Below are 7500 nucleotides of genomic sequence, written 5' to 3' on the forward strand. Positions count from 1 at the left end.
CATTCACTATGACCATGAAGGTTCCAAGAAATCGAGATTTCGAAGAGAGAGAGAGAGAGAGAGAGAGAGAGAGAGAGAGAGAGAGAGAGAGAGAGAGAGAGATTTGCTATATCATTTCGAAATCTCTCTCTCTCTCTCTCTCTCTCTCTCTCTCTCTCTCTCTCTCTCTGTATATATATATATATATATATATATATATATATATATATATTCAGAGAGAGAGAGAGAGAGAGAGAGAGAGAGAGAGAGAGAGAGAGAGAGAGAGAACATGATCACGAAACAAGTACGGCTCAGAGTCGGCGTGATATCGACACCAAAAATGTCCCAGTTAATCGCCCTACGTAAGATATTTTAGCTAAGGTTCGGGTTTGATGTATTTATCGCTGTCACACGTTTAGACTTGGGTTAGGCGTAAAAGAGATTGTGTAGAGGCTACTATACCCTCCCCCCGCCCACCCTCCATGCCATGATCTCCCTCCTACTTAGGTCAGAATATGTATCATAGGTTACGTTAGAATGCCTTCTAGTAATTACCATTGCCTATTTTCGTGCATTTATTACACATTCTATACATTTGCGTACTTTCTAGAGTGCGGATATACACTTATAACATGGTACACACATATTCAATGGGTGTTGGTTGCACTGCAATGTCTTCAGAAGATTAAACAAGTTAATTCATTTTACCTACTGAAACATCAGTATTTACGTATGAGCTGTCAGCGGTTTTAATAGCAATTAACATTGTTGAAGCAATTTAAGATACAGTGAATCTTAAATTTCCTCTTATTCAGATTCAAGATATGTTATAGAGGCCATGAATGGGATAAGAACCAGCATGTTTTACAAATTAAAGAGTTCCTTAACGAAATTTATTATCAAGAAGTTTATGTTGAAATAGCCTGGATTCCGACTCATGTTGGAGTAGTTGATAAGGAAAAAAAAACAGATGCTGTTGCCAAATCAGCCATCAATTTACAACAACTCTGCTTTAAAATCCACTTAAAGGGCTATGTAACCGCTATGAAGCATTTTATATTAACAAATTGGCAAACTATGAAGTATAATGAATCAGAGAGTAATAAATTGAAAGAAAATCAAACTAATTATTTGTCCATGGGAACTACCAGATCAGAAGGATAAAAGGTTGGAAGTAATGTTAGCAAGATTGCGTATAGGTCATATGAGATTGACTAATGAATTTTTTGATGTGCAGACCACACGAGATAAGTGGCGTGAATGTGTCACTATTTTATCCATACGGCATATTTTTTTGATAATTTATTGTTTTCGAAAGACAAAGGTATCTTATGTTTTGGTCACACAAGTTTGTCTGGCCTTTTATCACATTCTGATAGTTAATGGTTTAGGTTTTTTAACGCTTTTAAGATGCGTACATATCATAGATAAAATTTAGATTTCTTTTATCATAGAATGATATTTAAAATTTATTTTATTTATCCTAGATTTATTTTATATAATATGACCCCTCGCTAGTATATTTGCATCAGCTCGGTAGGAGTCAAGTGTGACTTAGTGGGCTGGTTGGTCGTGATTACACCACATATGGGAATACTGTAATCGCTTATTGATACAAAGATTGGCTAATAAGGATTTTATTACTCGATAGAAACATGTGCAAATATGCACTTACTTGATACTCTCATATGCTAATAATCCCTTAATGATACCAATTCAGCTGAATAGGGACATACTATTTGATACAGGCACGTGCTTTGATATGTGCGTATAACTTAATACTCGCACACTTTTGAATAGACATATTTGATATAGGCACGCGTGAATGGACACATTACTCAATATTTTCACGTGAAAATAATTTCTCAATAATACAAATGCTTGCGAATAGATACGTTATTTGATACAGCCACGTATGAATATGCACTTATTACTCAATACTTGCACGTGCAAATATTTTTTTTATGTAATTCTAAGGCTTGCAAATAGTCACTCATTGTTTGGTACAGGCACGTGCGAATGTGCACTCATGACGTGATACACGTGCCTGCGAATAGCTACGGCCAATAATTAAGTAGAGAAACTAATTTCGAGTTCTCCCGCAGCGAGTCGCTTGCACGGTCACCAACACAAACATTTGAAACTCTGCTTCTGCATTGTTCGTGATTATATGTGAGGGATGAGAGCAGTGGTGCGAGAGGAAACAAAAAGTGCGTCTGTGTTTGTGTGCATTTGGACGCAAAGTTGGAGACGCCATCGGCACATCCACAGAAATACAGTTGTTGAGTTTGGGGAATATGCATTTGTTAATAAGTTTGGGGCCATTTGTTAAATTACGGAGAAAATTTTTTTGTTCAGAGGAATTGCTTGGAACTCCGATGCATTTCAATATGTGGTGTGGAGAGAGAGAGAGAGAGAGAGAGAGAGAAGAGAGAGAGAGAGAGAGAGAGAGAGAGAGAGAATTATCAATGCTTCCGTATTACAATTTTAACAATCCCCTTAACTTACTGATGCGAGACTTCTATCCATCTAGTTTTTAACATCAATACGATCACTCTGTTATAGCAGAAAGCATTTGATAAATAAAATTAAGAAACAGTGATACACGAACTCAAAGAAAATGATACTAAGATTTTAGAATTTATTATACAGAGGATAAATTGTGAGTCACGCAAATAGCGATGATTAGGGTAAAAAGGTTTTTTTAAAATACACAGTATATGCACTGTATATACACTGTGTGTGCACGTACGTGAACTACCACATTCTTCCTTTAACTTCTGAGTCTGGAATGAACTTCAAATACAGCAAAGTTCCGCAATATGAGGTCGCTGCATACAAATACTGAAATAAGGAACAAATTTGGGTTTTGGAGCGGCCATTATTCAGGGAGTTTTACTGCACAAGGGATTCGTCTACGATTCAGCAGGTGAATTGTGAATGTGCTAGTCTGCCGGTGTTTTTTTTTTTTTTTTTTTTTCCCTGGGTTATACCCTCTTTGAGGAAACGGCTTTCCTTCCAGAGGGGATGGAGCCAGAAGGCCACAGCCCTCTGCCACCACAGGAAATAATTTAGGGATGAAATTGCTAGCTCCAAGACCTCTTTCCTGAAAGACTTTCTCTGCCTCATCTCCACTTAGAATCGGTCATTTTATCTACATTTTGATAACTACGCATTATTATGCATGTTCGTTTGTTTCAAGTCAAGCTGCTCGTGAATTTGGACAGATGATTTGTGCATGGGGCAAATTATGGGGTATGAAGTTAAATCCTAATAAAACTCAAAGTATGATTGTATTGTAATTAGGTCAAGGACAGTGGCTCCTAGACATCCAGATCATAGCCTTGATCATATTTCGTTAATTTTGTATGACTATTTTAAAGTTTTAGGTGTGATTCTCGGCATCAAATTTACTTTTGAGAAACACATTAGGTCTGTGTCTTCTTCACTTGCACAAAAAATTGTCTTGTAAGAAAGTCTATTTAAGATTTTCAGTAATGAATCTATTCTGAAGAAGTGTTTTAATTCTACCTTGTTTCGGGTATTGTTCTCCTGTCTAGTTTTCAGCTGCTGATTCTCATTTTAATTTGTTGGACAGAAACTTACGGTCTATTAAATTTCTTATTCCTGATCTAAATACCCTAACTCTGGCACCGTCGTTCAATTAATTCATTACGCATGTTGCACAAGATCTTTCATAATTCTGACCATCCTTTACCTTCAGATCTTCCTGGACAGTTCCGTCATGTTCGTATTACTAGGCATGCAGTTAATTCTAATAGTCAGGCCTTCTCCATCATGAGGCTCAATACTAAACAGTACTCTAGAAGTTTTATTCCAGCTGTGACCAAGTTGTGGAATGATCTTCCTAATCGGGTAGTTGAATCAGTAGAACTTCAAAAGTTCAAAATTGAAGTAAATGTTTTTATGTTGAATAGGCTGACATAAATCTTTTTATAGCTTATATATGACATCTGTTTAGATGTTACTGTTTTCAGAAAAAAATATTGTTAATGTTTTCTCATCGTTTATTTATTTCCTTATTTCTTTTCTTCACTAGGCTATTTTTTCCCTGTTGGAGCCCTTAGGCTTATAGCATCTTGCTTTTACAATTAGAGTTGTAGCTTGGCTAGTAATAATAATAATGATAATAATAATAATAATAATAATAATAATAATAATAATAACTTTGAGCTCTTTGTAAACATTTCATGTTGCTAATTTAAGGTACTTAGCAAACCTATCATGCATCTGAATTATATAAGAAAAAAATACAAACTTGGAAAATGTTATACATTTGAACTTGAATATGATATATTGAGGGATTTGCTCGAATAAAAAAAAAAAAGAAAGAAAAGTTGTGATGAAATATGGGTAGCGTCATACCCGTGATTGAAAACTATGCTATTTTTTCATGAAACATGAAACCACCTGTTGTTTAGCTAATATTGTTGTCGGTTTTTTCAGTAACAGTAGTCAGGAACGTTGCTTTTTTATCTCCGGGAGCTAAAGAAAACATAAGTCTTGGAAGTCGAGAAACATAAATCCGATTGTATGATAAAGGGGCAAGAAGCGTATATTGCGTGTTGGTGTTTATGATTCTGATGTATTTATCAGAACACCTGAAACTCATTCCTAAGTAAAAGAGAGAGAGAGAGAGAGAGAGAGAGAGAGAGAGAGAGAGAGAGAGAGAGAGAGAGAGAGAGAGAGAGAGAGAGAGAGAGAGAGAAAGAGTATTGGAATCTGCTTACAATAATTGTTTTAATTAAAATATGAACAAAATATTCAACTCATATCAGGATTCTTACAGATAAGTAATTATCCATAAGATGCTGCAAACACTTAAGACATACGATCCAGTTTTACCGATTTATTGTAATAGCTGAATAATAGAAAGTAAGATATTAATGAAATGGGTTTCCTAAAAGCAGTGTTTTTTTTTTTTTTAATTACTTCTGTCATCCTGAAAATATATTTAACTTATTGCAGAAAGTTATGAAGTATAACAAATAAAAGGTAAAAATTTTTCAATTGTCTAACAAATGAGTTTATGGTGATTTCATGTACTTTTTTATTATTTTAGGAAGGGTTTAAAGGGAGAAACGAGAGAGAGAGAGAGAGAGAGAGAGAGAGAGAGAGAGAGAGAGAGAGAGAGAGAGAGAGAGAGAGAGAGAGAGAGAAGGGGGGAATCGTCATCAACTGGTTGACAAACTGAATTCAATAACCCGGCAAATGATCACCTTAACAGTGTGTATATATACTGTATATATATATATATATATATATATATATATATATATATATATATATATATATATATATGCGCATATATATATATATATATATATATATATATATAACAAATGAGTTTATGGTGATTTCATGTACTTTTTTATTATTTTAGGAAGGGTTTTAAACGGGAAAACGAGAAGAGAGAGAGAGAGAGAGAGAGAGATGAGAGTAGAGAGAGAGAGAGAGAGAGAGAGAGAGAGAGAGAGAGAGATTTCTGCCCTAATCCAATGTAAACTAATATGGCATGCGAGCTTTAATTTAACCGCTTTGGGGGGAAATCTCATTTGCAAAAGAAATTGCACAGAGCAGAGTCGTAGTCTCGGTTTTTCATATGATGGGTAAATCTTCTTGAGAAATTGGAAGCGTTATCTTTGTTTAACTTTAGAGGAACCCCTGCAAAGCAAATACAAGGTTATGGTGTGATGGATTTATCTATCCGTATTATATGAAGAAATTGAGAATTTCATTTCACAAATGGAAACCCACTGGTAGGGGTAAGCTGGCATGAACTTTTTTTTTTTTTTTTTTTTTTTTTTTTTTTTTTTTTTTTTTGTAGGCTACCTAATATAGTATGTTATATTTAAAAACAACTTATGCTTGTACTCCTAATTTCCAATATATAATATATTGATGTAAAGGTAAATTTGTTCAATATATAATATATTGATGTAATTGTAATTGTTCAATTTCCTTTTTCCTTCTCTCTCTCTCTCTCTCTCTCTCTCTCTCTCTCTCTCTCTCTCCTCTCTCTCTCTCTCTCTCTCTCTCTCTCATTTAAAGCACCAGAGTAAGAAAAGTGCAGTGTTATTCTATGTGGTAGTCTATTATCCCTCCTTTTAAAACGCAATGAAAAGCAAAATTTCTCCCGTAATCAGGAATTAGGAGATTATTATCACCTTAAAAACCGTCATTTATGAAAGGTACACTGGAGTCATCTGCTGGGTTCTGAAGTTGTAATCCTTTGTTCAGAAAAAGAAGATGGATATAACATTTGATAAAGTAAGGAGAGAGAGAGAGAGAGAAGAGAGAGAGAGAGAGAGAGAGAGAGAGAGAGAGAGAGAGAGAGAGAGAGAGAGAGAATAGTCATCAACTGGTTGATAATCTGTACATCAATAACCTGTCAAATAATCACCTTAACAGTAATATATATATATATAATTAAACAAAAGTTGGTACAGCTTTGAAGTAGCCACGGCTTACCAATGCCAATTTTATAAACAAAATAACATGTTGGTCGGTTTGAGACGATTTATTTGATTTGCGTGTGATACGATTAATATTGGTAATTCTGCAAGCGACAAGTTCCTACAGTTGGCACGGTATTAATGATAAATATTAGATGTCAGTATAGTTTGATTTACTGGTCTACGGAGTCATTTGGAACTATACTAAGAGGGGGTTGGTGGGGGGAGGAGTTTGCTGATTGAGAGACACTTTAATGAACTTTACTTATGCATTCATGAATTAGTACTCACAAAATCATGTAGGAAGCAGTTATTGAAAGAGGCAAGCGACGTATTATTCTGTTCAGTAAAAGGCCCGAGTGTGGTTTTTCGTATTTGTTTAAAGACCAAGCACTTAGTGTATTACCGAGATATCAGGTAAGACCAATATCTCAATTTCTATTTTTATGTTGCAGTTGCTAACTAAAATCGTCTCGTGTTGTCCCTAATCGCAGAGCACCAATAGTGTGGTTGGATATGGTGTGGATCCTTTTACCAGCTTATTTATTGGCGTCTTTCTTCTTGCATTTAAGAGAGCTGATAATGACTATAGAGAATCTTGTATTATGAGAGCTAATAATGACTACAGAATATCTTTCATTTTGAGAGCCAATAATGACTTCAGAGTATCTTTCATTCTGAGAGCCAATGATGACTTCAGAGTATCTTACCATTAGGTCGTCACTGTTACTTTCTGACAGCTAATGATGACTTTGAGATATCTTTCACTGTGAAAACAACTACTGTAATGCTTGATTTGCACCTCGAGTTAATCGACCTGAAGACGCTGCGATAAATTCTTGCATATCTATCTAGTGCAGAAGCTCATTACTTTCATTACTTGGAATAAATGATGGAAATCATATTACGGAAGATGAAGCTAGAGCATGTTAGAAGGTCCTAATTTTTTTTCAGAGGTCATTACAGGTTGCTATAATTCAGCTAATTGATTTCCGCTATGCTTATCAGCGAACAGCAAGGACTGAATTGTGAGAAGGGCTCTTGT

The sequence above is a fragment of the Palaemon carinicauda genome, chromosome 11 (genome assembly GCF_036898095.1).
Source record: "Palaemon carinicauda isolate YSFRI2023 chromosome 11, ASM3689809v2, whole genome shotgun sequence".
Taxonomy (NCBI): Eukaryota; Metazoa; Arthropoda; class Malacostraca; order Decapoda; family Palaemonidae; genus Palaemon; species Palaemon carinicauda.